Source organism: Dasypus novemcinctus, chromosome 12, assembly GCF_030445035.2.
Source record: "Dasypus novemcinctus isolate mDasNov1 chromosome 12, mDasNov1.1.hap2, whole genome shotgun sequence".
Lineage (NCBI taxonomy): Eukaryota > Metazoa > Chordata > Mammalia > Cingulata > Dasypodidae > Dasypus > Dasypus novemcinctus.
This window is the reverse complement of record NC_080684.1, coordinates 81,707,521-81,718,834: the sequence shown is the minus strand read 5'-3', so window position 1 is coordinate 81,718,834 and position 11,314 is coordinate 81,707,521.

Genomic DNA, 11,314 nt, shown 5'->3' with positions numbered 1-11,314 from the left:
CACGCTGGACTTTCACTTCACATTCTTCTCCTCTCTGCTGAATCAGTGTCTTTTTTGCCTCCAAGCCTGTTACCTGAATGGTGCAATCAGTTCCAGAGATTTTTATCTCACTCTTTGTTAGGACAAAATTTAATTCATGCAGTGGGTAGATATGTTGCATCCCACATGCATGCCAACTCTAATGGACTCAGAATGTTAACCAAGAGTGCTGAGCTGATAAGGACTTAAAGGGGGAAAGCACTGTCATCAATTGGCAACCCCTACCATGATCCAAAGGGGGTGGCACCAATGTCAAGTGTTTGCCAACCCTGGCAACTTCATCCTTCCCTGATGACAAAAGCTACAGGTTGACCTGTCAATACCTAATGTAAGAAAAATAAAACCTTAAACTTTTATCCCTGAAAGAAATCTTACATGATCATTCATATTGAATGAGTGTTTACTCTATGCCAGGAACTGTGCTGCATTCTTTACATAATACATCTTACTTAATCCTAATAGTCACTCTATGACGTATATATTAGAATTACCCAATTTAAAAGGAGAGAAGAATGAGGCACAAAAATTCATGTAGCTTGCTCAAGGCTATATTGTTGGTAAGTGGGGGAGCCTGGTCACGAACAAAATCTGAACCACTCGTGAGAAAAGTGAGACAAAAATTTTGTTTGCAGGTTTATATGGCCGAAACCCTCTTACGTGTTAAAACCCACTTCATTTTCCTCCTTGATACATTTCCCAGCCCCTCTTGCTGATAGATTGGTCAAATGCAGGAGGTCCGAGGAGTTGTGGAAGCAATGGAGGGAAGGCCTCCAGGTCCTTGAGCGCCTCCATAATGCAGAGCCCACTGTGGAGCCCACCCATCTATGATAAACATGAGAAATAAACTTCTATTATGCTAACACACTCAGATTTGGGGGCTCTTTGTTACAGAAATTAGCCTACCCAGGACAGTTTACAACTCAGGTTTTCTAACATCTAGTCCCACTACCCAACATGAGTCAAAATATATTCTCTGAAATAAGCTTCTCAGTTCTGAGCATTTGATTTTCCATCAGTTCTGTATTTTACCACAGATGCATATTTCTTTGTTTTCTGTATTTTCCTGCCTTAAGTTGTATTCTTGCTCCATTTTTATCTTGACCCCTAGACAGACCTACTTTGGTGGTATCATGGGTAGGACCCGTGTCCTCCAATTAGATGTCTGCCATTTCATGTTGACCTGATTTTTGGTCCCATCTGTCCTGTCTGCTAAATCTCTCTGGTCCAGCACTTCTTTCCCTATCAAGTGTACTTCCTTCTTACACTAAATTTTGATTGTGACCCATTAATAACATAACATTGTCATTCTGATTCTAGGTGGAGGAAAAGAAAATCAATCTGTTCCCTTAAAATTGGAACTCCAGTTTCTATTTTGTAGTGTTTTTGTTCTCCTGGTATATTGTTCTTTTTTGGTTGTTTATCTGAATGTGAATCTCATGTTCCAGACTTCCTGGCATCTTTTGAAAGGAAAGGCGCTGCTTAAAGAAGTTTAGTGCTATGCTTTGTCAAACAGAAAAACATTTGTGCTTGTTAACATTCTGTTGTTATTTTTGTGCCTGCTCTCTGACGCCATCACATATGTTTAATACATGGTAATAATGTCTACGGAATAACTTCATTATAATTACAGTAGGCACTCATGATCACAGCAGCAGGAAAGAAGCTATATGCTCATCAAACTAGCTTATAACAAACCAACTTCCCCTTTCTCTATAAGACCATACGGGTGGGCTGGAAGCCTGCTGCTGTACCACCTTGCTGTTAGGCTGTGTGTTCACACAGGGCTCAATTTGCAGCCTTCTCCACACCCCTGGGGAGCATTTCCACACCCTTACTGAGTTTTCGCTGCTTGAAAACCCCATGCGATGGAACTCTGCCCATGAAACCGCCATAGGGGTGTCAGAGACTGGAACAGTAGAAAGAAATTGAGCCAATAATAAGAAATAAATATATCTACATGCATATATACAATGCTTTCAGTATGAGACTTGATTCTGTAGAATGCCTTTCATGGAAATGCCACTCTAAGCACTAAAGAAAAGCATAAATCAAAGAAAGCAAGAAATATATTGTCAGAGATGAGGCAGGTTTTTTCTATGAAATTTATGAGAAGAGGAAAATTCCCAAAGACATATTTGTCCATCCAGTGCAGTATTTCCCAATACTAGAAATACTGGAATTTCAGTTCTTGAGAAGTTAATAGGTGCTCACATAGAACAAAATGTTCTGTGCTCAAATGAGTGGTTTTTTTTAAAAGCCTGGGTTAACCAAGTTAAACTGGTTTCTTTACTGTAGGAGTTCTCAGGTCTTTTAATATGGTAATATTTAAAACTCCAAAAGGAGCCAGACCACAGAGCCTTTGCAGAATACAATACAAGGCTAGTTCTGTAGGTCAAGGGTTCCATATCTTGAAACATGGATACTGACAACATAAACTGGAGCATAGTATGACTAAACATACATCATTATAGTAATATGTTTATAACATAATGTTTCCAACATAATCACAATTAACAGCACAATATAGGAGGAAGTTCTTGGGGGGAATGTTCTGGCCTGGAAATTAAGAGTTACCGAAAACCTAGGATATATTAGAAGATATTTGCTTCCACATTTGTAATGTACAGGGTTCAGCTTTAGGCTTTTTTTTTTTTTTTGGAGCTATTTTAAAGAGAAATATCTTCATTAAGCTTATTAAATCTATTGGGGAGAAATTATAAATTCCAGATACTGACCTGATTTATTTTAACTTGAGTTTCCACATTCACTGAAGATAACACTGGAGACATGCTTTGTCACTTCTTAAATCAGGAGAAAGAGGTCACTCCCTACCATCACTCCTTTTCCATTTCCAGCTGTACCCTTATACTTCCTTGCTGCACTCCTCCCTCTGGCCCCTCATCCTATCAATTAGTCCCTCCCTGAATCCATCACTTACCACTGTCTCTTTCTATTCTATCTTTAAATAGGCTTAAATATTCCTCAGCTTGATAAAATAAATGTTTCCTACTTACCTCCTTCTTGCCATCATCTAATTTCTCAAAGAATAGTCTCTCTGCTTCCTTCACTTCTTTATTTTGTCTCACTCCTTTTGCAATCATATTTCTGTTTAAAAAAAAAGTCCTCTCGGGAAGCAGCTGTGGCTCCATCAGTTGGGCTCCCGTCTACCATATGGGAGGCCCTGGTTCGCGTCCCAGGGCCTCCTTGTGTAGGCAGGCTCACCTACTGGCTCTGGAAAGCTGCCGGCCAGCACGCGTCATGGAGAGCCGACTCAGCAAGGTGAAGCAACAACAACAACAAAAGAGTGACAAGCAAAAAAGGCAGAAGAGCACACATGCAGCGAACAGCACAGAGAAAGCAGACAGCAAGCAAGCCATGAGCGGGGAGGGGAAATAAACAAAAATAAATACACACACAGACGCAGAGTGAATGGACACAGAGAGCAGAGAGCATGTAAAAAGCTGCAAGGGGGGAGGGGGGAGGGCTAAAAAATTTTTTAAAAAAAGACCTCTTCATGAGGTCCTGGGTTCAATCCCTAGTACTTCCTAAAATATTTAATTAACTAATTAATTAATTAATTAATTTGAAAGACCTCTCCAAAGGGCTAAACCTCATTAGCCACTAAAGAAATGCAAACCAAAGCCACAAGGACCACACCAACTGTAGTGGCTATAATGTTAAAAATGGAAAGTAACAAGGGCTGGCAAGGGTCAGAGAAATAGGAACTGTCGTACATTGTTGGTGGGAATGTAAAATGGTGCAGCCACTGAGGAAAACACTTTGGCGGTTCTACAGAAAGTTAAACATGGAATTACCATATGACTCAGGAATTCCACTCCTGGGTATATACCCCTCAAAACTGACAACAGGGACTTACACAGATACTTGTACCCTATGTTCATAGCTGCATAATTCACAATAGCTGAAAGGTGAAAACAACCCAAGCGTCCAACAGATGAATGGATAAACAAAATGCAGTATATACAATCAATGGAATATATTGTTCGGCCATGAAAAGGAATATGTTCCAATACATGCTACACATGGAAGTGCCTTGAAAACATTATGCTAAATGCAATAAGACAGACATAAAAGGACAAATGTATGAGTCTATTAACATGACATATCTAGAATAATTAAATTCATAAAGGGAAATAGATGTGGCTCACCTGATAGAGTGTCCGCCTACCATATAGGAGGTCCAGGGTTCAGCACCCAGGGCCTCCTGACCCATGTGGTGAGCTGGCCCTCTTGCAGTGCTGCCGTGCGCAAGGAGTGCCGTGCCATGCAGGAGTGCCTCCCACGTAGGGGTTCCCCACGCACAAGGAGTGTGCCATGAAAGGAGAACCACTGCACATGAAAAAAAGCACAGCCCACCCATGAGTGGCGCTGCATGCACAGAGAGCTGATGCAGCAAGATGATGCAACAAAAAGAGACACAGATTCCTGGTGCCACTGACAAGAATGCAAGCGGACACAGAAGAACATGCAGTGAATGCACGCAGAGAGCAGACAACTGGAGAGGCAGGGGAAGGGGAGAGAAGTAAATAAATAATAAATCTTTAAATAAACAAATAAATTCATGAAGACAGAAAGTAGATTAGAGGTTTCCAGGGCTGGGGGAAGGGGAAATGGGGAGTTATTGCTTAATGGGTTCAGAGTTTCTGTTCAGGGTAATGAAAACTTTTGGTAGTGATGGTAGCACAATATTATAAATGTAATTAATGCTCTGGATTATACACTTAAAAATGATAAAAGTGGAAAATTTTATATGTTATCACAAAAAATTTATAAAACCAAAAGGACCTTTCCAAAGAAACCTCCTAAGGTAAGGCATTGAAGACTCATGGAAGCCTGTTCTGCAGGATCTTCACCATTGGCAGGTCATTGCCTAAACACCACTCTCCCAATGGGACCTTTCCAGACCACATCACTTATAATTACCACCAGCTCCTGCTTAAGTGTTCTCTATGCCTCTCCCTTGCTTTATTTTTCATAACACGTATCACCAGCTGATGTTTTATATATTTTAATTATCTCTTTTTAGTCTGTCTTCCCCAGTAGAATGTAACTCTATACATCAGGGATTTTGCCCTTTTTTTACTTCCTCACTTTGCTCTATACACAGTGCCTAGAATTGTGGTTGGCATATTGTAGGCTCTCAGTAAGTATTTATGTAATGATGAATGAGTGAGGGAACAGATTCTTAGCAGAAGCCCAAGTCACCTCTAAACAGGACAAGTATTTCTTATTCCATCTCCTTCATCTGCCTGTAGTGGGCTGAATGAGGACCCCTCAAAAGATATGACCATCCAGAACCTGAGTACATGATCTTATTTGGAAAAAGGATCTTTAAAGATATGGTGAAGGACCTCAAGATTAAATCATCCTGGATGAGGGTGGGCCCTGAATCCAATGACAATTTTCCTTTAAAGAGTAGAGGAGGAACATAGCTGTGAAGACAGAGGCCGAGGTGGGAGTCATGAGTCTACAAGTCAAGAAATACCAAGAGTAGCCACCAGAATCTCGGAGAGAGTCATGGAACAAATACTCCCTCAGAGCCTCCAGAAGAAGCCCACCCTGTAGACACTTTGAGTTCTGACTTCTGGCCTCCAGACTTGAGAGAATAACAACCTGTTATTTTAAGCTACCAACTTCGGTGTGATGAGTTATGCCTGCCCCAGGAAAGTAATTCTTTCCCTTTCTAATGAGACAAGGGTATGGAGCAAGTTGCCACAGAGTACATTGTGGGAACACAGGCTCAGACACACAGAAACTTTCAGCAAAGGACTGCTTCTTCTTTTTTTTTTTTTTAAGATTTATTTATTTATTTATTTATTTATTTCTCTCCCTGCCCCGACCCCAGTTGTCTGTTCTCTGTGTCCATTTGCTGCATCTTCTTTGTCCGCTTCTGTTGTTGTCAGCGGCACAGGAATCTGTGTTTCTTTTTGTTGCATCATCTTGTTGTGTCAGCTCTCCGTGTGGGCGGTGCCATTCCTGGGAAGGCTGCACTTTTTTTCACGCTGGGTGGCTCTCCTTACAGGGCGCACTCCTTGCGCATGGGGCTCCCCTACGCGGGGACACCCCTGCGTGGCAGGGCACTCCTTGCACGCTTCAGCACTGTGCATGGGCCAGCTCCACATGGGTCAAGGAGGCCTGGGGTTTGAACCATGGACCTCCCATGTGGTAGACAGTCGCCCTAACCACTGGGCCAAGTCCACCACCCAAAGGGCTGCTTCTTTACTTAGTACAAAGGGTCCAAGAGAGGAGGGGAAGAGATCTTCTTGGCCAGTCTCCTGGGGAGGCCAAACTGCTTGGATTAAGGTCAGTGAAAGGTAGCTCTGACACCCCACTTCAGAGTGGAGGGGACAGATAAATCTGTGTTGAGAGTTGAATATTTATCCACCCCTGGAGAGGGCGGTGGAGGAACCATGCCTCTGAGGATTCCTGCCCTGCTAAGCATCTGGGGCTCCTTGTTTCTGGATTATGGTCTGGTCCCACCTCTTCATCTGAACTCACATCTTTCCTGAGTTGTGGAATGGAAACAGATTGAAACATAGTTACCCAATAAAAGAGGAGGTGGGGGGGGGGCGGCTAGGCATGGGCTGGAAGATGGCTGCTGAGCATGACTTCCCCAGCAAAGGACTATCTTATAAGGAAGTCAAGCCAGAGACTGAGAAGAATGTGGAAGAATAAGTGAGGTGGACACGGTTAGTACAAAACACATAGGAAAATGGGGATAATAGTAGGAAAAATAATTTTTACAATATAAAACCACCACAGTTACATGTTTAAAATATTTTTAATTCCCTCTACTAACCTAACAGAAGCAAGCTGGGCTCCAAGGAACTTCTTATCCCAAAGAAGCATGCATAGACTTTGCTAGGGATTAAAACAAAAGCAATGAAATAATAGCATGACTTTTATTCACAAAATGGTAGAGCTGAGAAAAAATAGGGGAGGAATTGCTAAAGAAAGAAATCTTACCTCCTAAGTTTCTGGAGGATCCCACTTCTGGGAAAGACCCAGACTCTTGGGCATCGAGACCGGTGCACTCCCATCTCTGCGTTCAGTTGCCAGTTCCTATTCTTGATGCTCTTTGAACCCAAAAGAGGCCTCCCTGTTGCTCAGAGTACCCTATCTGCCCCTGTCCTGGCCTCCTGCTTTCCTCCTCTCTATTTGGTCCCTATTCACAAGAATTGTTAACCTCACTTGCCCCCTAGATTCCAAGTTCCTGAGAATGCAAGCCATATATGTTAACTTCTTCTGTTCCTCTCTCAGTCTCTGCCTTGGAACAGATGCTCAATATGTGTTCATCGAACAATTCCTGTTGAAAAAGGAGTTCCAAACAATGACATCAGTCATGCTGCCAGTGCAAATCCACAGGCATTCAAGAGATCTAAAAATATTTAAGCCCTCATGGCCTACTGAAATCATCATTATACTTCAAGGCCCAACTCAAATTTCTCTTCTTCTTTGATGCCTTTGGTGAATGTTCCCTCCTGTCCTCTCTGGCACTTTGTGCACCATCAGTAGAGCTAAATGATTGGTTCCCCTCCTTTTCTGTGAACCCCTCCAGGGCAAAAATAACATTGATGTGTATTTGTATACCCTATTCCTAGCGTAGTACCTGGTGTATAGTAGATAATCCATAAGTGTTTGTCGAACTTCTCTCATCTTCTCTTCCTACTTGTCTTCCTCATCCTCTAGTTCTCCTTCCCACCCCTCCCTTCTCATCAAATTTTTCTCCCTTCCTTTCTTCTCTTCTTTCAAGACTTAAATCTAGAACTTTCAATGGACTCTTCAAAAAGCTGGGGTAAAGATATATATCAGGATTTGATCAACTTCCTAAGAATCCTCTTGTCACCCACAACATATTATTCTGTTCTTAACCAAGCAACATGGATTCCTTAAAGTTTGATGCAAAACTGTCTCCATGTGTACTTCTTTGTAAGTGTGCATATGTTCATTTGTGTGCAGAAGGTTCAAAGGAGTCTATAAGCTCTGCATCCTTCAAATCCACAAGGAAGTTAAGAACTTCAGATCTAGATACTTAACGTTATTATAATAGGAAAAGTGAATTTATTTTTATAAAATAAATGCAAAGACATGAGAAAGATAAAAATGACTTGAAATGCCTCTACAGTCTTCAAAGCACTCATCTACCCATTGGCGAGACGTCAAGTGTACTCTTTCGTAATCAAAAGTGGAGTAGTAACCTGAGCTACCCTTCATTATATCAGGATATCAAATCCACACTCCTGAACACTGCACAGAACAGTGATAAGCTGTGTCCTACATTCAGGGTTTTAGCCAGAAACAAATTATCTTTGTTGCTGACCTGCAGAAGATCACGTTTCTTGAGTTATGTAGCCTTGAAAGACATTTTCCACTTGAAAAGAAAGTGACCCATCTCTGTCTCAGACTGATGAAGGCATTTAGTGGGTATGTGCCCAGTGTATATGTGTCAAGCCCCAGAAATCATCCTGAGCAATTATGAATAATGATCTTGGATGCCTGGTTTGTGCAGCCACTGGCATCTTACTCCACTGGGGCTTCCTCATCCCCTGCCTCCCGCCCAAACCTCACCACTGGCAGGCTGGTCATTAGCTATCCAGAGCTTTAATTAAAATGAATCCAAGACATAAGATTGCAGGATCTCTTTAGGGGACGTCCTTATTTCAGTGGTTAGCAGAGGAAAAAAGGAACTGTTCATGCCAAATGAAAGTTCCTTTCCCTCATTAAAAGCACGCAGTTGAGGAAGGTCATGTAAACGAGTACATTCACTTTCAAGCAACACCAGAGGAATCCTTTTCCGTCTAGTAAAATCAGGGGAAGGCTCTCCAACCACAGGAGTGTGGATACAGAGGGAGGTCCTGGGATTGCATAGTCGTGGGTCTTATGGTTGGAGAGCCTCTTTTACATGAGCTGATATGAATATGGTGACTTTCCCAAAATCCCATAGTTAACAAGCAGAGAGCAAGGTTATCTCTGATTCCAAATTTCATACCCTAGTCTGCTAACTTTTACTACTTTTCCCCAAAGGGTGGTTGCCTTGGTTTGCCAAAGGGCTGCTGATACAAAGTGCCAGAAATGTGTTGGCTTTTATAATGGAAAATTTATTAGGATAAAGTCTATAGTTCTGAGGCCATGAAATGTCCAAATCAAGGCACCGTCAGAGATGCTTTCTCATAAAAGTCAGCTACTGATCATACTGGTGTCCTGCCATGTGGTGAAGCAAGATGCCAGGTGTCCTGGTCTCTGCCGAGATCCCTTCCTTCCTTTCTGGGCTTACCATCTGTATTAGTCAGCCAAAGTGTGCTGATGCAAAATACGAGAAATCCACTGGGTTTTTCAAAGGGTATTTATTTGGGGTAGAAGCTTACAGTCACAAGGCCATAAAGCATAAGTTACTTCTCTCACCAAAGTCTGTTGCCACGTGTTGAAGCAAGATGGCTGCTGACTTCTGCCAGGGTTGAGTCTTCCTCCAGTCTTCCCTCTGTCCTGGGGCTTGTTTCTTGCTGGGCTCAACTGCTCTGCTCATGCCACAAGCCCAGCTGTAAACTCTCAGGCAAACAGCTAGTCTCTCTTCCCGGGGCCTCTGCCATCCTGGGCTCCAGAATCAAACCTGCAACCTTCCTTCTCTGAGGTGTGGTTTTTCAATGCCCAATCAAAGCCTTTATCATTATTTACATCAAATAAAAGTGAAACCTCTGAATCCAATATAATCTAATACACCCACAGGAAAAGACCAGTTCACAAACATAATCCAATATCTATGTTTGGAATTCATAAAAAATATCAAACTTCTACACTCTCTCTTCAGTCTTGAGCTACTCTGTGGGCCCTCCCTCTTAGGGACATTTTTCCATGACTCTGTGCTCTATTGCTTCCAGACTCAAAGACCTCCTTCAGTCTCTGGGACTTCTCTGTTTTCTTGCAGTCCTCTTTCTCACGTGGCAGGATCAAAATAGCAGAGCTCCCTTTTCTGTATGTCTTTTCCTCTGTGTCTCTATTTATATAAGGCCCAACGAGAGGGTAGAGACCCAACCTGAGTCACACCTCACTGACATAGTCCAATCAAAAGCAATCTAATCAAATGATCTAATCAAGGTCCCATAACAGAATCTAACACAATTAAAGGGTCTCACACCCACAGGAATGGATTAGTTCAAAAAACATCCTTTTTTTGGATTTACCAAATTCAAACTGTCACAGTATTAATCAATATTTATACTTCTGGATCTTTTTGAGGTTTTCTTTTTTTTTTACAAGCAGATGATATTAATGATGCTACTTATCATTTTTTATGTGCGTATGCTTACATTGGTCAGGTTTTGTGCCAAGGAAAACCTTTTGAGGGGGGTGGGGGGTATATGGGGATCTCATATTTTTTGAATATAACATTAAAAAAATAAATTAAAAAATATTTTTAAAAAAGATGCAAGTACAAGGTCAATTTTTTAAAAAAAGAGAAATCCAAATGAGGCAGGTATTATTACTCAACAACATATTTTTAACAGAAGAGGAAACAGGTTTTGAGGAAATGCCCAAGGTTATCCAACTAATGAGAGGCAGATGCGATATCTGCATATTATTCTATATGTTGCTAAATCCCAATTTTTTGTTGACTCCTTCTCTCTATCCATGCTCCAATTCATAGATTTTGCCCTACTTGGTTGTGGCAACAAATAGGGAGGTATTTGTGGTGGGGTGATGTATGGGAGACCTGTATGATATTACAAATGTATGTATTGTAAGTTCGCAATTTTACTATACATTTATTATTTATGCAGGTTCATGTATGAATGATATAATTCAATAAATCTTTTAAATGAAAGAAAAAACAGAGAAAGAGATAGCAAGATAGACATATATGTTTATAAATATTAGGGATATATATAAAATATAGCAGAGGGAGAGAGACAACAACAACAACAAAAGAAATAGGGAGGGTAATAAGTGTAGGCAAGTTGTGATAATTCAAGTAGTCCATGCAAATTTTTAAAGCATGGTGGATGGGTTATGAATTCCGTCATCTTCCTATCCAAGTGTCTTCTAACCAAGGCGGAACATGTAAGACATTAAAGAATCTCCAATATACTGTTACTTCAATGATAACATAAAGAGATGGAGAAGGTCAGCATTAACCAAGAGAGTCTCCAGTTTACTTTTATTTATAACCAAAGTCTTTCTCAAAGCCCATCCTTTGTCTACAAACCAACCCCAAAATTTCTGCTCCAATACCTCCTCCAAGATGGAGTTCACTAGATCA